We start from the raw sequence: 20,835 nt of genomic DNA, 5'->3' as shown, positions 1-20,835 counted from the left end.
CAGGCAGGGTGATGACACCGGGTGATCGGCTGGCTGGGAAAACAATAGTCTGTCTTATTGCCAGGGAAAGGAGACACTTGGCCAGCAGCAGGGGGTGCAGAACATCACCCTAGTGCGGGGGTGACAGCGCTCCGGGATCCTGACATCCCAGCACTTTACACACCTTCCTGGAGCCTCCCAACCCCCCTGGGCTGTCAGGACTGCGCCCCCAACCCTACTGATGAGAAACAGGCCTGGGGAGGGGAAGCTACTGGCTCAGGGTCACACCAAGGGTCAGAAGTAGGGATGGGACCCAGCAGTCCTTCTCTCCAGGCCCCTTTGCTAACCACTGCTGCACACTCCCTCCCACAGCTGGCAATTACAAGCAGCCCTCATGGCCGCTCCCCCTGCCTTTGAGAGGGAGTGAGCTCCGCTGGAGTGACCGGGCCAGGGGATTGGGAGTTAGGACTCCTGAGTTCCATTGCTGGGTCTCCTATTGGTTCCACTGCTGGTTGTTTTCCTTTTCCTGTGGGACTTTGGGCAGGTTGCTCCCCCCTCTAGGGCTCTGTCCCCAGCAGTCAAATGGGGATTTCCTACTTTCCCGCTATTGGAAAGTGCTGGGAGAATCCCCCAGCCAAAGCTGCTCTGACAGCGCTAAGCAGCATCTGACCATTCCAGGGCGGAGCGCACGGCCCAGGAGGGGGAGGGTTTGGCTCTGGGGTTTCACTTCAGCCCAGTCTAGAGAGAGGGGCCCAGCCATGGAGTTTGGCTCAAGAAGACCAATTCTCCAATTTGTTAAGGGCGTTTTGAATTCCAATCCTGTGCAACAAAGTGCTTCGTGTCATTTGCCAATTTTAGCAGCATGCTCTCCACTCCATCTTCCAAATCATTCATGAAAATATTGACTAGTACCGGACCCCGGACCGATCCCTGCCGGACCCACTAGGTGCACCCTCTCCGTTGGACAGCCAGACATGGAGAAGGGCTCTTGGAGTCTGGGCTTTCAACCAGCTCTGCACCCACATTACACTGATTGCATCTAGACCGCATTTCCCTCCTTTGCTTGTGAGAATGTCCTACGGGACTGTGTCAAAAGCCTTAGTAACACCGAGATCGATCCCATCTACTGTTTACCCACCTCCACTAGGCCCGGAACCCTGCCGAAGAAGGAAAGCGGATTGGTTTGGAATCATTTGTTCTTGACAAGTCCATGCTCACTAGTCCTAAGAACCAAAGTATCCTGTAGGTGCTGCTGACGAAGTGATTGTTTAAGAATCTATTCCAGTATCTCCCCAGCTATGGAAGTGAGGCTAGCTAGTCTGTAAGTCCCAGGGGTCTCTTTGTTCTCATTTTAAAGATAGGTCCTGTCTTGTTCATGGATGGGAGGATTTTTTTTCCAGGGATCTCAGACGAGAACTAGGGCACAACACCTGGTTTGTTAAAGCCACAAAAATGGAGGCAGGAACCTCTTCTCTCCTGCTGGCAAAGAACCCCAGGTACCTAAAAGACAGGGACTCACATACCTGAATGGGCTTTAAAAAAGACAGTGGTTAAAAAGTTTGGCCCCGACCATTTCTTGTTTCCGCAGACTAGACATTTTAGCAAACTTTAGAATTCCTTGGTGCTAAACTCTGTGAAACTCCCCTTTCTCCTTCACAGAGGGCTTTAATGCCCCTTATCTCACTCAGGCTCAAAACTGCCCAGAGTTCGAGAATTGTCCCTGTTCCCATTGGGCAGACGAGGAGGAGCCTGAGGTACAGAGAAGGGAAGTGACCTACCCAGCAAGGTGGTGACAGAGCCAGAAAGAGAAGCCACCGGTCCTGACTCCTGTTCTAACAGACAAACACCCCACCACCACCCCAAGGCAGGGATAGAGCCCAGGAATAGAGATGGTGGGGAAATTTCATTGAAACCGTTTCTGTCAGAAAAGCCCATTCAGACTAAACCAGTTTGTTTCTCAAAATCATAACCAGTGGGATGAAAGTTCTTTGCAAAAATATGTTGTTGCAAAACAAAAGCATCTCCTGTTTGTCACAGTGTGTTAAATTGTCTCCTCACACACAAAGAGACACCTAGATCTCAAACATTAGATAATATGCTTCAGTCTGAGCTAAGTAGTTGCTGCTCTTCACAATTTCAAAATAAAAGAATACAAATGAAATAGACTATTTCAGCTATTCTATTATGTGTTAATCTGCTCTGAGTAAATGTGATAGGACACCTCATATTATGCACTACTCCTAGTGACGCTCTCCAATGGATCTGCATCCTCCACCCACCGTGAGGTAGGTAGGAGCGGATCATTATTATCCTTACTTGAAAGAGGGAGAAGCTAAGGCTGAGAAAGGAGAATTGACTTGTCTTAGGTCACACAGCCAGTCAGTGTCAGAGTTGAGAATAGGACCCAAGAGCCCTGATTTTCAAAGTAACCATCAGATCTTGAATTTCAGACACTGAAGGAACTGAATAAAGTGCTCTCAGATGAGCTCCAGACCAACAACAGTGCACAGTAATTATTCAGCAAGTATTTGAGAACTGCAATGTTAGAGAGAATCATGAACTGCTCAGAGACCATTAATGCAGAAATCAGCAAAATTTGTCAAACATATGACGGTTATGACTTATTTCCTTGGTCTTAAAAGAGAAGAACAAGGACCTGAGTCTCCTCCCTGTCAATAACCCCCTGCTCAGCCAATCAGGGTAGAGACTGAGGACGGGAGGCTGAGGGTTCTCACCAGAGAGCCCAAAGGAATGCCCAGGTCACCGGTGGGGATCACTGCCCGAGCACTATTTCAGCCCCACATTTTTGGGTGGACCTCCCACAGTGGGAGCTGCCTGTAGATTGCCATGGACTCGCAGGGGCAAAAGAAAATGCAGGCCTGTTATTTACCAGGCTGTACGTGGCAACAGACTATATTGGTAAGGGATGCAAGGAGAGTATGGGTCACGATGCAAACTGCAGACACACACACACACTAAAATTAATCAATTTAAAGTTTTATTGGGGATAATTACAAGGGGTAAGGGAGGAGCGTATGATTAGCTAATAGAGTTAATGAAACTTAAAACACACAATGACTAAAATATCTACTAACAATATTTATAAACAAAGGTGCAGCATTTAATAATAACTGATACTTACAAATACAAACCAACGCATAACGACTGGCAAACGTAGAAGCTCTGTTTGAAACACGTGAGCTGAGAGAGAGGCTTCGAGGTGATCAGGCTCGGTTACGGGTGTACACAGGATTCGTTTTTCTTTCTCCTCTCCCTGCCTGCACATGGCAGGCAGGCGTAAAGTACTAACTATGACATCATAGAAGCAGGGGCGGCTCTATAAAATACCAGACCCCAAGCAGGGCGCCGTGCTGCGCCGCCCTTCCCTGGTCCCGCGGCCGGGGCAGAAGTGTCTGCGGCGGGTGTGGTGGTCCCGCAGCTCCGGTGGAGCATCCGCAGTCATGCCTGCGGGATCTCCCTCCGAGCCGCGGGACCAGCGCACCCGCTGCAGTCATGCCTGCGGGAGCCCAAGCGGAGCCGCGGGAAGAGGGGACCCGCCGCAGTCATGCCTGCGGCAGGTCCGCTCGTCCCGGGCTCCGGTGGACCTCCCACAGGCATGACTGCGGAAGGTCCGCCGGAGCCAAATGCCGCCCTGCCCCAACAACGCCGCCCCACGCACCTGCTTGGCGCGCTGGGCTCTGGAGCCGGCCCTGCATAGAAGTGTCATAGGGGACGGTGCCCAAAACCTGTTTGTGTCCGTTTCTGATTGGCACAAGCAAAGTTTACACCAAGTAGGGGAGCAGGTGACTTAAAGTCTGGCTTCGCCCCCAAAAGGTGAGGAAATGTATATTGTCTTAGAATGCGTTCAACACTGAATGACAAAAGAAGAGGCCAGGGCAATACCGGTATGGGCAAGTTTTACAGGATGCAGACAGGAACTCATCTCAACACTGCCGAGCACTCCCCCGCAAAACACACACAGCCCGCTCCTGGTGTTGGGAGCGGAACAGGAGAAACGACAAAAGAAGCAAGAGACAAAGAGAAAGGAGGGAGGGACGGATGAAGGAAAAGATGAAACAAAAAGGACAAACCCTAATATCCCCAGTGATTCTAAGGGACAAAATCCCAGGTGTAGAATAAAATTCGACCCCCTTAAACTCGTGTTTTCCATGCGTAGAATTCAACTGTCACCAGATGGATCAGACTGAACAGGTTTCAAACCTCAAGGAGGCTCTTACCTTCTAAACAGGGTCGGCTGTTTTCTAGTAAAATCAGGAAAACGGAAGGAGAAAACTCGAAAAAGGTTCCTCCTGGTGCTCACGTCCGTGAACCCGAATACTCTCTCAGTCCTCAAAGAGAGACCTGGAGAAGGAGACTTGCTGAAGCAAAGCCACAGGGGTCTCTGAGGTTTCCTGGCCCCTCACCCCTGTCCTGCCTGGCTGATGTCAGCATCTCTCTGTGAGGTCACCACCTCCCCACCACTTTTGACCAATAGTCTGAGGTCCTGCAAAAGGCCTTTGTGATGTCACTGCCACACCCCTCCCTTGCTGTGCTAATGTCCTGCCCCTGTCCAGGAACTTTGGAGGTTTGAGCTACGCCCTGTGGATCACCCCATTCAAGGAGCGTTCGTTCTAGGCAGCAAGCCAGCTAGACAGGAAAACATCAGACGCTGCTCCCAATGCTACACTCAGTTTTTCAGAAATTAGTCGACTTTATGGCCAGAAGAGACCATTAGAGCATCTAATCTGACCCCCTGCATATCACAGGCCTCCTGTATGACACAAGAGCTACTTTGGGGCAAACACGTTCCAGAAAGGCATCTAGTCTTCATTAAATGACATCAGGAGATGGCAAATCGACCTCTTTCCTTGGTAACTTGTTCCTGTGGTGAATCATCCTCGCTGTTGAATATTTGCATCTTATTTGTAATATGAATTTGTCTTTTTTCACCGTCCAGCCACTGGGTCTTGTTATGCCTTTCTCTGCTAGATTCAAGAGCCCTTTCATATCCAATCTTTTCTCTCCATTAAGGCCCCTCAACACTTCAATGAAGTCACCTTTCAATCTTCTTTTGATAAGCTAAACAGGTTGAGCTTGTTCAATAGCTCACTAGAAGGCATTTTTCTCCAGCCCTCAGAACATTTATTGGCTCTGTTGGTGTCACTAGGCCTAAGTATCAGAGGGGTAGCCGTGTTAGTCTGGTTCTGTAGAAGCAGCAAAGAATCATGTGGCACCTTATAGACTAACAGGAGTTTTGCAGCATGAGCTTTTGTGGGTGAATACCCACTTCTTCGGATGCAAGCAGGCCTAAGTAAACCAAAGTTGTGACTACAGGCCTGAGTGAACCAGAGGTCTTCCATGCTGTGAACTTTAACCAGCCTAAGATGCTAACAGACAGCAAGCAAAATGTGTAACTGTCAGCTGTCTCAGGGTATGGCTACACTTACGGTTTGCAGCGCTGGTAGTTTGCAGCGCTGGTTGTCCAGCTGTGCAGGGCCAGCGCTGCAGTGTGGCCACACTGACAGCTACCAGCGCTGCAGTGTGGCCACATTCGCAGCATTTCCAGCGCTGTACTGAGAGGTGCATTGTGGGCAGCTATCCCACAGAGCACCTCATCCCGTTTTGGCGCCGTTTTGGCGCTGAGTATTGTGGGAAGGGGAAGGAAGTGTGTGGGTCATTCCGCTTCCTGTTCCAACGCCCCGTGGTGCATCGCTTCACTTCCCAGCAGTCTCAGTTTCGCCGTCCACGTTTCTTGCCATTGTCAGTTCAGCACGCTGTGAAATGGAGCCTGAGCTGCTGAGGAATTTGCTGCTGACTGTCGCCAGCACATCACGTTTGGCAGTTGAGCTATTCCTCCTTCAGCTCCAAAGTGACAGTGAGGAGTCCGATGATGATATGGATTTTCCTAAAGCGGGTGACATGAAAATGCTTGTGGCGGTAACGGAAATGCTCAGCACCGTGGAACGCCGCTTTTGGGCTCGTGAGACAAGCAGTGAGTGGTGGGATCACATTGTCATGGAAGTCTGGGATGACGAGCAGTGGCTGCAGAACTTTCGTATGAGAAAAGCCACTTTCATGGGACTGTGTGCTGAGCTCGCCCCCACTCTGCGGCGCAAGGACACAAGATTGAGAGCTGCCCTGACGGTGGAAAAGCGGGTGGCTATTGCAATCTGGAAGCTGGCAACTCCAGACAGCTACCGGTCGGTCGGGAACCAGTTTGGGGTGGGAAAGTCGACCGTTGGAATCGTGTTGATGCAAGTTTGCAGGGCCATTAATCGCATCCTGCTGAGGAGAACCGTGACTGTGGGGAACATGCAGGACATTGTGGATGGCTTTTCAGAAATGGGTTTCCCTAACTGTGGAGGGGCAATAGATGGGACGCATATTCCTATTCTGGCACCACCCCACCTAGCCTACGAGTACATTAATCGCAAGGGGTATTTCTCTATGGTTCTCCAGGCGCTTGTGGATCACCGTGGGCGTTTCATTGATATTTACACAGGCTGGCCTGGGAAAGTGCATGATGCACGCATCTTTCGGAACAGTGGCCTGTTCAGGAAGATGCAGGAAGGTACATTTTTCCCAGACCGAAAGATAACAGTAAGGGACGTTGAAATGCCCATTGTGATCCTTGGGGACCCCGCTTACCCATTAATGCCTTGGCTCATGAAACCATATACAGGAAGCTGAACAGGAGCCAGGACCGTTTCAACTACAGGCTGAGCCGATGCCGAATGACTGTGGAGTGTGCTTTTGGCCGTTTAAAAGCTCGCTGGAGATGTCTGTATGGGAAGCTAGATTTGGGGGAAAGCAGCATCCCTGCGGTTCTATCCGCATGCTGTACCCTCCATAATATTTGTGAAGGGAAGGGTGAAGCATTCAGCCAGGCATGGACCAACGAGGTGCAACTCCTGGAGGCTGAATTTGCACAGCCAGACAGCAGGGCTACTAGAGACGCCCACCACAGGGCAACAAGGATTAGGGATGCCTTGAGGAGAAATTTGAGGCTGAAAGCCAACAGTAATGTTTATTTGCCTTGACCAGGAGTGACGTGCACTGGTTACAGTGCTTTTAAGTGGCTGTGTTTTCCTTGATATTTGTTACCTGTGTTTTCATTGGGGTTTGTTATCTTTCACTTTATGCAATAATAAAAACTGATTCATAATCAAAGAAATCATTTATTTAAAAAAAAGGAAGTACACGGGCAGGGGGGTTGGTTGTTGAACTGTACATTCATAGTTTTTCATATGTACTGCCAGGAGTGCTGTGCACCTCAGGATTGTACTGTTGCATGGTGATGGGGGTTGAGTGCAGAGGGTAAGGGTCGTAGTTCTCTGGGCTCATAGGTGACCGTACAGGTGTCGGGGGCAGCTGGTGATGGTGTAGGTAAGAACCTGGATGCTGGGGAACGGGACTTGGAGCTGACATTGGTGCATAGGGGAAAGAGGTTTGGGGGGGGGGGGTTTGGCACGGTAGTGCTCTGCCTGCATTGCTACCATTGACTGCATACAGTCTGTTTGGCGCGCAATGAGGTTTATAAGCTGCCTCGTGGTTTTCTTCAGCGTCAACGCCTTTCTCCTGCTTTCTGTTTGCCTCCAGTGATGCATCTTTTCTCTCCATTCCTGCGCATTTTTATTCTCTGTTGCACACTGGTTCATTACTGACTTCAACAGTTCTTCTTTGCTCTTGTTCGGTTTCCTCCTCAGGTTTTGCAGCTTTCTTTCAGTCACTGATAAGACTGGCCCAGGACTACTCAAGGTCACTGTAAAAATGCAGCAAATGATACATTTTAAGAGAGCTTCCATTGTGTATAATCTGAAGTTATTTTAAAGTCTCACAAGCATTCCTCACACATTTCAGCAACTGCTAGAGAATTCACAGCCTCCCAGAAATGGTAATGGTACTTAACCCTGGGGTTGCCTTCCGTGGTGTGCTCGAGCAGGGTGCTGCTGATTTGTTAAACGCAGCACCTCCATCTCCCTCAGGAATTAACCCTGGGGTTTCCTTCCGCGGTGTGCTCGAGCAGGGTGCTGCTGATTTGTTAAACGCAGCACCTCCATCTCCCTCAGGAATTAACCCTGGGGTTGCCTTCCGCGGTGTGCTCGAGCAGGGTGCTGCTGATTTGTTAAACGCAGCACCTCCATCTCCCTCAGGAATTAACCCTGGGGTTGCCTTCCGTGGTGTGCTCGAGCAGGGTGCTGCTGATTTGTTAAACGCAGCACCTCCATCTCCCTCAGGAATTAACCCTGGGGTTGCCTTCCGTGGTGTGCTCGAGCAGGGTGCTGCTGATTTGTTAAACGCAGCACCTCCATCTCCCTCAGGAATTAACCCTGGGGTTGCCTTCCGCGGTGTGCTCGAGCAGGGTGCTGCTGATTTGTTAAATGCACCTCCATCTCCCTCAGGAATTAACCCTGGGGTTGCCTTCCGCGGTGTGCTCGAGCAGGGTGCTGCTGATTTGTTAAACGCAGCACCTCCATCTCCCTCAGGAATTAACCCTGGGGTTGCCTTCCGCGGTGTGCTCGAGCAGGGTGCTTCTTGCTTCATGGCTAGGCTGCCTGTTTTGGGGCTTTGTTAACCCTGGGGTTCCTGCCTGCCACGCTATGCAGTTGGGGAAACCAGCACTGAAACACTCCCTCCATTTCCCACAGGAGTTAATACTGGAAGATATCTCCCTTCTGCGGGTTACCAAAGAAGCAAGGGAGGGTCTCCTACAACAATGCGGATTCCGCCCGGGTCCGTATGCAGCGTGCCTCTGTGCAAGCATGGTTCCCCCACCCCTCCTGGAACAGTGGCGCGGACACGTTAGCCTGAATGGGACAGGGACCACAATGACTCTCCCTTTAAACTTGGTCACGCGAATTGCCTATGCTCTTGCAGAAACTTTTGAAGAGATTACAGAGGCAGATTACTGCGACGTGATAGACCACATCAATGGGATATTCCATGTCTAGGCATGCAGGCATGCAGCCATACCATCCCCCCTCCTCTCCCAAAACCTTTGCATTGCAATAAAAGCTGCTTACCTGGGACCTGCTCCTGTGATTCTTCTGCAGCAAGTTCCAGGGGCTGCGACTGGCTAGCTTCCTCCTGGCTTGAGAAGAGCTCCTGACTGCATGCCTCCTGGGACTCCGGGGTGTCTTCCCCCACCACAGTAGCCTCACTGTCTGCCTCCCCCTCCCCCTCCCCTACCGGCTCTGAACTGTCCATCGTGGTCCTTGGATTTACAGAGGGGTCACCCCCATAAATCGCATCCAGCTCCTTGTAAAACCGGCAGGTCGTGGGGGCAGCGCCGGATCTGCGGTTTCCCTCGCGTGCTTTGCAATAGGCACTCCGCAGCTCCTTTACTTTTACCCTGCACTGCACCGCGTCACGCTCATGGCCCCTTTCCAGCATGGCTCTCGATACCTGGGCAAAGGTATCCTAATTCTTACGGCTAGAGCGCAGCTGTGCCTGCACAGATTCTTCCCCCCAAACACTGATGAGGTCCATCAGCTCGCCATTGCTCCATGCTGGGGCTCGTTTGCCACGTGGAGGCATGGTCACCTGTAAAGATTCACTGATTGCATTCCACACCTGGCTGAGCAAACAGGAAGGGGATTTTTAAAATTCCCGGGGCATTTAAAGGGCGGGTCACCTGAGGCCAGGGAAGTAGAGTCTGACCTGATGAGCAGAGTGGCTGAACAGGCATTCTGGGATACACCTTATTCCCTGGAGGCCAATCACAGCGCTGGTGTGTGGCCACACTTGATGACCAGCGCTGCAGCACCAGCGCTGGAATCCTTATTCCCCATGCCGAGAGGGGTGTTCGGCCAGCGCTGCAGCCAGGGAGTTGCAGCGCTGGAAGTGCCCTGCAGGTGTGGCCACTTACTAATTGCAGCGCTGGTGGAGGCTTTCCAGCGCTGCAAATCGCCAGTGTAGCCATACCCTCAGCTTGCAAATGCAGGAGTTTAAAACAGCAGAAGCGGTGGGGAGGAGGGGGAGAGGGGGGAGGAAAATCTGTATGCGTTTGTGCTGTGAAGGCCATAGATAAGCATGCGAATGAGAACTTTTCTAACACGCTGAAATGTAATGTTTAAAGTAACTGCTGTTGGGAAGGGAGGGTGAGGAAAACCAAACAAAGGCTTACACAAACAAGTGGGGTATAAATGCTGGGACCCCGCCTGCGCGCGGGTGTGCAGGATTTGAGAATGCTTTTTCTCCCTGGCACCTTATTTGGGCTCAAATAAACCTGGTTTTGCTTCTCCACCCTGGTGTGTCAATTAGTGCTACGCACACCGGGCAATGAACCCTGCTGTTGCTCCGCCTCAGGCTCTTTGAGCTGGCAACAGCTCTTTGGTTATCAGACTCCTGAACTGCAGCTGGATGTGACTCTTGTTCTTCTGCACAGCACAGCTCCTGGAGAAGAGGGATCTGCAAATGTACATTCATATGATACCTTTGTTTAATTGATGAAAACATAAATTGACACTTTGAGGACTGAAACTGATTTCAGCTGATAGACAGCTTTGCTAGGTATTTATGCATTTGGACAGTGAAATGTTGAGTGTTTACATCCATATCAAGCACCCCTGTACAGTGGAGCTCCTGAACAGAATGGAGAATGAAAATGAAAATGTTTTCCTTTTTTTAAAAAAAAGAAAGAAGGTTATAAGAAAACACTGGGGGTTGAATCAAGGACCACTTGATCTGCAATCAAGCACTTTACCACTCAGCTATACTCCCATGCTGGCAAAAGCATGGACTCATGATCTCCAGGACTTTAAAGGACAGACCCTCCTTCATCGAGGTCCTTTGCCATTCCCAGGCTACAGATGGTTTTAAAAATGGGGTTTGATTAAACTTGTTAAATGTGGCAAACACCACAGCTTGCACACCCACTGATATAGCTTCTCCCACTGACATACCTGCCATCTCTTGGGAAGTGGATTAACTACACCCACAGGAAAACTCTCTCCCTTTAGCATAGAGCAGTGGTTCTCAAACTGTGAGTCAGGACCCCAAAGTGGGTCATAACCCTGTTTTAATGGGGTCACCAGGGCTGGCATTAGACTTCTTAGGGCCTGGGGCTGAAGCCAAAAGTCTGAGCCCCACCACCCAGGGCTGAATCCCTCAAGCTCTGGTTTTGCCCTCCCCCAACTGGATAAGAGGGCACAGTGTGAAATGTTTGGGGACCACTGGTTTAGGGTGATGTTCTCAATCACTTCTATGAAGTCCAATAAAAGCTATTCCTCACCCACCTACCCCTCCATCAGGACCGACTAGGTATGTTCTGCTGCCCTTCACTCATGCAGGAAGGATAATAACATTTCATTCCACTCAATCCTAAAGTGATTTGTAACCTGCCACCAGCCAAAACTGGTCATTTTTGGGAAAGTGGCCCCATCATGCTGCATATCTAGGCAGAGTAGGTTTGTCTATGCAAACATCGTCTGTTCCTGAAGTCTTTCCCCCAGCTCCTCACTAGATGTGAGGAGGGAGCTCATTCAGCCCCTGCTTCCGCTTAGTATTTAAAAATGCCTTATTGCCCCTGTCTCTGCCGGCCTTAGATTTCTCCTCCTGTCCTTTTCTTTACAGTTCTGATGAGGTGGCCGAGTGGTTAAGGTGATGGACTGCTAATCCATTGTGCTCTGCACGCGTGGGTTCGAATCCCATCCTCATCGGATGCATTTAGTCTTCACCCATCCTTTATAGACAACCATTGGACTCCCCATTTGGTACAATGACAGATCAAACAATGGTACTTCTTGCAAACAGAAACTCAGAACGCCCTTACTTTAAATAAAATGTCTAAATCCCAGATTTCTAAAAAAAAAAAAATTCTCTAGTTCTGTATTTCTTAGTTTTTATCTCAAAAGGGAACATCCTCCTCATCTCCCTCAACCACCCTGGCACCTCCCCAAATTATTAAAATATCCTCAACCCGAGCAAGGCCAGAGCAGTGAACCAGAGCTAGTGTCTAGACCAAGCTGTTCTGAAGGAGGCAACTCAAACATTTTCTCCCTGCTTCCCTTGGCAAGGTCTGACTGAGAAAACAAAATTCCCCAGACTGAAAATTTTCTGCTGAAACACCCATACTAGTCTGTTTGGGGACGTTGATTTGAATCTATTATTATTATTCTCTTCTGATTCATCTCAGTTCAGTGTTTGTCCTCCAGATGTGTTTACAGGTATTGAGGTGTGGGGGAGAGAGGCCAAGTCATGATGTCTCTTCCTCCCTTTCATAGTTTCTTCCAACTTGCTAGGAAGCTCCTTTGCTACCATGTGAGTCAAGCAGTGTCCATTGTCGCTGTGCTATCTCGGAGAAGCCTGCATTGTACACGGTTCCTGGGCTAGTCCTTGGGAGTGTGGATCCCTTCAATGGGCCAGCAGTGAGTCTGGCTCCTCCCTTGTCGCACCTGAAAGGCTGGTGGGGGGCATTTCCCAACCTCATAAAATATCCCAGTAACGCACACAGAGCAAAACTTCATAACTTCCCAACCAATGCGAGCACACACAATCCAACACGATATTAATGTTCAACAGATCAAGACTTTTGAAATGACACCTCACCAGGCAGACTTTGTACAAACCATCTCATCATTATATGAGAGTGGTGAATATGGGGCTTGCAGGGTGCTGCTTTGAGCACAGCGTGCCACACCTGGGCTTACATTGCAATGGAGACGTACCTTAGAGTCCATCTCTCCTGGGATAAAGATGGCAGCAGGGCTGGCCTGGGTCATCTGACTTGGGCTCCTGGAGCTAAAGCTGAGGGGCTAAAAACTGTGGTGCAGATATTTGTGTTCACACTGAAGCCTGGGTTCAGAAACCCTCATGGAGCCTCAGAGATTGGGCTCAAGCCCATATGTCTGCACTGTAATTTTATAGAGGTTGGGAGGGAGTTTAGCAAGTGGAAATGGTAAAACCACATTGAGGGGACTGGATCACTGACCTATCAGCTCTTAACACCCAAACTTTCAGTAACTCTATTATCAGTGCCTGTGAGTGTAATTTAAGCCATAGGTCCATCTAGCTCTGAATCTTGTCTTCTGACAGTAGCCAATACCAGGTGCCCCAAAAGCCACTCCTCAAGGTACCACTGGGAGTTGAACCCAGAATCTTTTGTTTACAGAACAGGTGCTTTAATCAGCTAAACTATGACACCTGTGGCTATTTAAGCCATTGTGTCTGCCCACACCTGAATCTCTGCCAATCCCCACTGGGCCCTGACAAGCTTTGCTCATGTTTGGATTCTGTAAAGCAGAGGAGTAGGTGAAGTTTTGGTCCCAAGGTGTGTGTGTGATTCTTTGGACAGGTCTACACTACAAAATTAGGTTGGAGTAATTACATTACTTAGGCTGACAATGCAGTTATATTAACCTAATTCCAGTGTAAATAGCAGCTCAGCTGTCAGAACTTTCTGGAGCTATGAAAGGGGAGGGACCCAACCTCTGTAACAGGAATGCAAGGCAGGTGATTTCACGGCAGGCATGGTGGGATACTGGTGGAGGCCAGTTATGGTGATATAATGACCAGCAGCATTTAGACTGACAATTTGTCACTTTGAGTTTGCTGCAAAAAGCTCTAGGCCGCTTGTCAAGGTGGTTTTATTTTGTCACCAAAAGAGGGAAGTTTTGTCACCAGACATGGCATTGCAGTGTGTGCACCAGCCACAAGCTGCTGACCAAGGGACTGTTGTGTGTTTTTCACACACCTGAGCAATATAATTCTGCTGAAATAACTTTGTAGTGCAGACCTGGCCAAAGATTCTCTCTCTCTCTCTCTCTCTCTCTCTCACACACACACACACACACACACACACACCCACACACACACACACACACACACCCACCCCCTTGCAAGGAAAACCTCACCTGCTCCTCTGCTTTGCAGAATCCAAACACAAGCAAAGCTTGTCAGGCCCCAGTGGGGATGGCAGGGAGTCAGGTGTGGGCAGACACGGTAGTTTAGCCATAGGCAGGCACCATGGCTTAGCTGCCTAAAGTGCCTGTCTTGTAAACAGGAAATCCTGGGTTCAACTCCCCGTGGTGACTGGTTGTGTAACTTGTGGGGCACCTGGTATTGGCTACTGTCAGAGAACAAAACACAGAGCTAGATGGGCCTTTGGTCCAGCCCAGTATGGCTGTTTAGATTATACTCCCAAGCACTGATAACAGAATTACTGAAAGTTTGGGAGTTAAGAGCTGATAGGTCAGTGGTCCAGCTTCTCACAGATGACCCCCCTCCCTCTGGGACAGGGGCAGGTCTGGGCTCTCACAGCAAATGCTCATTGTGGCTGCCAGAGTCTGTGAGTGGCTCATTTAGTTTACACCAAGGATTGAGTCCTCCTTCGTGCACCGTGTGTGAGAAAGAAAATCCTAAACCGCCCTTTGAAATAACGAATGCAGCAGGACGTGTTATTGTCCCTGCCCCAAAGCAGACAGACCAATGGAGAACTGCCATTGAGTCCAGGGTAATACTCCACTGCCATTTTACCTTTTTTGCTTGCTAAACTCCCTCCCAACCTCGTGGGGTCCCAGAGCCCAGTATTGAGCTTGATCTGAGATGTCTACAGTGCAAATTTACCACCCCACAGCCCTAGCCTGGGAGCCTGCACTGGCACGGGGCAGCCATGGGTGTTTCATTGTAGTGTGGACATAGCCTAGCATTATGTCTACACTGCCATTAACACACCCACGTCACTATTCTCAAGCCCTGGGTCAGTTGATTCAGGCTTGTGGGGCTTGTGCTGCAGGGTTATAAAATTACAGTGTAGAGAATTGGGCTTGAGCCCAGCCTCCGAGAACCCATGAGGGGTGAGGGTCTCCAAGCCTGGGCTCCAGTATGAGCTCCAGGATCCCAAATCAGCTCATCCAGGCCAGCCGGGCCAGTGGGATTTTGTCACAGTATAGATGCCCTCTCAGGGTATGTCTACACTGCAATGTAAGCCCAGGGTTAGCAGAAGTCATGTCAGCAGCCCCAACACATAAACGTAAACCACGAGGGAAAGACTCACCCCCCCCCCAAATAAGCTGGGCAGTGTCCTTCTCCCTACGGTTCGTAAGTCCAGCAACCAAACATCCTTTAACATGAGCCATCCCCTCTCTGCACCCCACTCACAGCTGTTGTCCTTAGTCAGTGCAAGCCCAGAGGTGCCTCTGTAGAGTTCACCTGCCATCCTGGGTGGAAAAGGGGGGAAATAAGAAGGCTCCATACTCACTATGTTGTCTAGGGACTCACTCATCCCTCCACATCCACCCTGTCCTAACGTTGGTCTGACACCTCAATTTTAATATTGAGACCCAGAGCTTGGCCCACTTGGCTTTGGAACCCCTGTCCCCTGCCTAGCAAGTGCTATTGAATTGAGGGTGAGTCCCTCAATCGGGGTCTGCCAAGCACAGTTGTGCTGCCCTTGATTCACACAACAAGGATAAAAACCCTTTATTTCTCCTGCCCCTGTAACATGGAGACTGGGAATCCAACACCAGCCACAAGTGATCATTTCGGCAAGCAACCCAACAGATTTCCAACATATTGTAAAATCCACATGCAGACTCCTACACGAAACCTTGCAAGAAAATCTTCCTGAGGGGGTCTGAAGCACCTGCTGCTGGAGGGAAGGAGGGAACCGTGGGTTGGGATTGAGGAGCAGCATGAGGAGGAGGGGGCCTGTGGATGGGGATTGAGGGGCACTGGGAATAGGAGGGGGCTGTGGGTTGGGACAGAGGAGAAGGGTGAAGAGGAGCAGGCTCCGGTTGGGAGTGAGGAGCAGTGAGCATAGGAGGGACTGAGGGCTGGGATTGAGGGGCACTGGGAAAAGAGGGGACATGGGTTTAGGCTGAAGAGCATCCTTGTTTGGGGATCCAACAGGAAAGGGGAAGGCAGCAGGTGATTCTAATTCCTTAGGGATTTTCAGGTGTGCGTGTGTGTGTGTGTGCGTGCGTGCGTGCGCGCGCGCGCGCGTGTGCAGGGGAGGAACATGCTCTATGCCCAGAGGCCTTTATTCCTCCAGGCTGCAAGGACAGAGGGGCTGTCAGGAAGTTGCCCCTTCAAACCCACACACAAAAAGGCCCTTCTGAGGAAAGGGAAAATCCTGAAGAGAAAAAGTAACAAAGAGGACATGGGAAAGACAGTGTAAGATCTTGGTGAGTAATTTATCACCTGACCAGGAACTTGAACCCTGGACCCTCAGATTAAAAGTCTGATGTGCTACCAACTGAGCTAGCCAGGCTGAGAAAGAAGCCAAACAAGTTGGTGTAGAGGAGAAACTAATCAAGAAAACAAGAGCGGGAAACAATAGGGGAAACCTGCTGCTCTCTCTGGCCCGGTCAACACTACGAGTTCATATCAAATTTAGCAGCGTTAAATCGCATTAACCCTGCACCCGTCCACACAATGAAGCCCTTTAGATCGATCTAAAGGGCTCTTAATACCGGTATCTGTACTCCTCCCCGACGAGGGGAGTAGTGCTGAAATCGGCATTGCCATGCCGGATTAGGGTTAGTGTGGCCGCAATTCAATGGTATTGGCCTCCGGGGGCTATCCCACAGTTCACCATTGTGACCACTCTGGACAGCAATCTGAACTCGGATGCACTGGCCAGGTTGACAGGAAAAGCCTCGTGAACTTTTGAATTTCATTTCCTGTTTGCCCAGCATGGAGTGCCGATCAGCACAGGTGACCATGCAGTCCCAGAATCCAAAAAGAGCTCCAGCATGGACCGTACGGGAGATACTGAAGCTGATCTCTGTATGGGGAGATGAATCTGTTCTATCAGAACTCCGTTCCAAAAGACAAAATGCCAAAGCATTTGAAAAAATCTCCAAGGCCATGATAGATAGAGGCCACAACAGGGACTCGACACAGTGCTGAAACTTAAGAGCTGAGAGCTGAGACAAGTGTACCAGAAAGCCAAAGAATGAAATGGATGCTCATGGAGGGAGGGGCAACTGACGTTTGTAGCTATCCCACAGTTCCTGCACTCTCCGAAAACAATTTGAATTATTGGCTGAGTTCCCAAAGCCTAAAGGGTCAAAAATATTGTTGCAGGTGGTTCAGGGTATATGTTGTCCCCCTTCCTCCCCATGAAAGCAAAGGGAAAAAAATCATTTCTTGCCTTTTTTTCCAATGTCGCTGTATGTCTACTGGATGGTGCTGGCAGATGTGGTGCTGCAGCACTACACAGCAGTGTCCCCTTCCCTTCTCTAGATGGTATGGTAGGACTGATATCCCTCATCGTTGTCCCATGAGTGCTCCTGGCAGGTCTTGGTGAGGTCAGTTGGGGGTGCCTGGGCAAAAATGGGAATGATTCTCAGGTAATTCTCTTCTTTAAGCTTTGTCTAATGGAGATTCAGTCCTGCCTGGAATATCATAGCAGCTGGAGGCTTCTCTCCCCTCCCCACTTTGAACTCTACTTGCAGAGGCAATAAAGTCAGTGTTGTTTCAAATTCCTGCATTCTTTATTACTTCATCACACAAATGGGGGGATAACTGCCACGGTAGCCCAGGAGGGGTGGGGAGGAGGAAGCAATGGATGGGGTTGTTGCAGGGGCACCCCCTAGAATGGCATGCAGCCCATCATTTCTGCAGGATGTCTGGGGCTCTGAGCTGGAACGACCATTTGTCTCTCTGGTTCTTTAGGAGGCTTGCCTGATAGTCTAGGCAGGACTGACTCTCCCTTCAGACAAAACTTAAAGAAGAGAATGACCTGGGGAGTCATTCCTATTTTTGTCCATATACCCCTGGCCAACCTCACCTAGGCCGGCCAGGAGCATCCAGGACAGCAGCAGACAGTACAGTATAACTGGTAACTATCATTGTAAACTTGCAAAGCAGCAGATGGTACAGTATGGCTGGTAACCATCTTTGTTAACTTGCAAAAAGCAAGGGAATGGTGCTGTGTAGTGTTACAGTACCGCGTCTGTCAGCACCATCCAGTAGACATAAAGTGACGGTGACAAAAGGCTGAACGGGTTCCATGATTGCCGTGCTATGGTGTCTGCTCAGGCAATCCAGGGAAAAGGGCGTAAAATGATTGTCTGCCGTTGATTTCACAGAGGGAGGATTGACTGATGACATTTACTCAGAATCACCCGCGATGCTGTTTTTGCCCCATCATGCACTGGTATCTCAACCCAGAATTCCAATGGGTGGGGGAGACTGTGGGAACTATGGGATAGCTACCCACAGTGCAATGCTCCAGAAATCGATGCTAACCTCGGTACATGGACGCACACCGCCGAATTAATGTGCTTAGTGTGGCCGCGTGCACTTGACTTTATATAATCTGTTTCCAAAAACCGGTTTCTGTAAAATCAGAATAATCCCATAGTGTAGACATACCCTGAGACAGCTTTAGAACCCTCTACCCACTATACGGCCAAGAGACAGCTACTCTCAGATCCTGTGTGGATTGTCTGATGGGCTTGGGGCCAAGAGCAAACTGTGTACCCCCTGCCAGAGCAGGAGAAGTAAAAATAGGGGCTTCCCAAAAAATGGGACAGGAAGAAGAGAGAAGTGGAGAGGCAAATGGAAAAGGAAAAGAACATGCAGACACAGGACCCTACCTAAATACTGAAATAGATTACAAGAAAAAAAAGAGAGAGCAGCATAAAGAAATCTTTAAACTCTTTCAGTAAGTACTGAACTAGAAACTTCTAAAACACCATTTTCACACTACCTTTACTTTTTTTAAAGAGAACTGAAGAAAAGCTTTAAACAAGTTCAGATAATACAAAAAAAAAAACCAAAACATTTATTTTTAAACTTGTTTTATAAAGACTAACCACTCAGTCTGTGCTCTTTTCCTCTCAGCTTCCCAAAAAGAAAACAAGAACACTCATCACTAGCAGACAGCAGATACATTAAAGCAATACTATCCACTCACTTCGTGCTCAGAAAAGAACACTTTAACTCATCCTCGTGGTTAGCGAGATCATACACTTTCAACCACACTTCTCTAGTTACAAACTATAGAAATGATCCCTGAAAGTACAGTCTTAACAAAACTGTCCTCGGCTACACATCCAGGCTAATATGCACAAGCTTTATTCCCACGGTGAATGTTTTCATACAATGGGTTTCACCCCCAGCGAATTAAAGAACAAAAATCTAAAACCAGGTCCCCATTTCATTAAAGCACAATTGAGACAGCTTTAGCACACTGGCCATTAGAAGATGTTTATGTCGCTATTTACAGAAACACACCTCCTGATTAGCATGTGGAGCTCCTAGCAACTAATCAAACCCTCTTGCTTTGCCATACCTCTCACAGGCTCCTCTGTAGCACATGACAGCTTGTCAGGTACAGACAATCCCGACGGGTCAGCCTTATCTAGCATGCTCCGCAGCTGTTTCTCTCTGGCTTGCTCTCAAATTCATCTGCACTAGAAGTTTTTGCAGGGTTCTATGTTACCGGTGGTACCTGCACTAAATCAGTGGCTCTCAACCTTTAGAGACACCTGTAACCCTTTCAGGAGTCTGATTTCTCTTGCATACCCCCATTTTTTACCTCACTTAAAAACTACTTGCTTACAAAATCAGATGCAATATTTATAAAAATAAATCCCTTGAATATAAGTATTGTACTTACATTTCAGTGTATATAGAGAACAGTATAAACAGATCAACATATGAATTTTAATTTGTTACAAATTTGCTAGTGCTTTCTATGTAGTCTGTTGTAAAACTAGGCAAATATCTAGATGAGTTGCTGTACCCCCTGGAAGACCATTGGATACCCCTGTTTGAGAACCACAGCACTAAATCACCCTTACTTTTAGAACTGGTGCCACTTGACCCAAGGCATTGTGAACCATTTCAGTGCTAGTAGACAGTGGCAACACAGCTGCACTAGGTCTGTTGTTCCTCCCTGCACAATTCCCACTTGGAAAGAAGAGAACTTCTGGTCTGACTTTATTTACTATTGTGAGCTGCATAGGCAACTTTCTCTGTGTTATGTGAGCACCATTCACACAATATATATACTACCTCTGCAGCCATGGGTGGCGGGGGAGCCCCCACAGCCCCACACCACTGTATATGGACCCTGAAGCTCCCAGCTCCTACAAGTAGAACCCAGAGCTCCCAGCCGCTGTGAGCGGACCCAGGATTTCCCAGCAGGCATTGATGGCGTGAGGACCCTGCAGCCCCACGTCATTGCTAATAGACTCTGCAGCTCCTTGGAGCTCCCAGCTGCCACAGGCAAGCGAGGGAGCCCCCAGCTCTCAGACACCGCAGGCAGAGCCTGGAGTGCGCAGTTACCATGGGGGGTGAGGAGAAGCCTCAGCCAAATGCCATTGCGGATGGCCCCATAGCTCCCAGCCACTGCAGGTGGATGCCAGAGCCCCCAGCTGCCATCGGGACCCCACAGACCATGGCCACCATGGGCAGCGAGGGGACCCCATGGCCCCCAGTCACCACGGGAAGCGAGGGGACCCCATGGACCCCGGGCGCCATAGGCAGTGAGGGGACCCCACAGCCCCCGGCCGCCACAGGCAGCGAGGGGACCCCATGGACCCTGGGCGCCACAGGCAGCGAGGGGACCCCACAGCTCCCAGCCGCCATGGGCGGCGAGGGGACCATGGCCCCGGCCGCCACGGGCAGCGAGGGACCCCATGGACCCTGGCTGCCACGGGCAGTGAGGACCCCATGGCCCCAGCCGCCACGGGCAGCGAGGACCCCAGCTCCCGGCCGCCACGGGCAGCGAGGGGACCCCATGGACCCCAGGTGCCATGGGCAGCAAGGGGACCCCATGGACCACGGGTGCCACGGGCAGCGAGGGGACCCCCCAGCTCCCGGCCGCCATGGGCAGCGAGGGGACCCCATGGACCCTGGCTGCCACGGGCAGTGAGGGGACCCCATGGCCCCCAGACGCCA

At 49.9% G+C, this 20,835-nt stretch overlaps 2 non-coding genes across 2 annotated transcripts; one reads left to right on the top strand and one right to left on the bottom strand.

Annotated features, from left to right (window-relative positions):
- Positions 1 to 11,557: 11,557 nt before the first annotated feature.
- On the top strand, positions 11,558 to 11,639 carry TRNAS-GCU. Its single transcript has one exon. It is a non-coding gene; the product is annotated as a tRNA-Ser (tRNA).
- A 7,102-nt stretch (positions 11,640 to 18,741) lies between these two features.
- Positions 18,742 to 18,958, bottom strand: LOC120389514. The gene has a single exon (XR_005590986.1). It is a non-coding gene; the product is annotated as a small nucleolar RNA U3 (small nucleolar RNA).
- Positions 18,959 to 20,835: the final 1,877 nt, after the last annotated feature.

The sequence above is a fragment of the Mauremys reevesii genome, linkage group 23 (assembly GCF_016161935.1).
Source record: "Mauremys reevesii isolate NIE-2019 linkage group 23, ASM1616193v1, whole genome shotgun sequence".
Classification (NCBI taxonomy): Eukaryota; Metazoa; Chordata; order Testudines; family Geoemydidae; genus Mauremys; species Mauremys reevesii.
The sequence above is the reverse complement of the archived record's forward strand: the minus strand, read 5'-3'. Positions and strand labels throughout refer to the sequence as shown.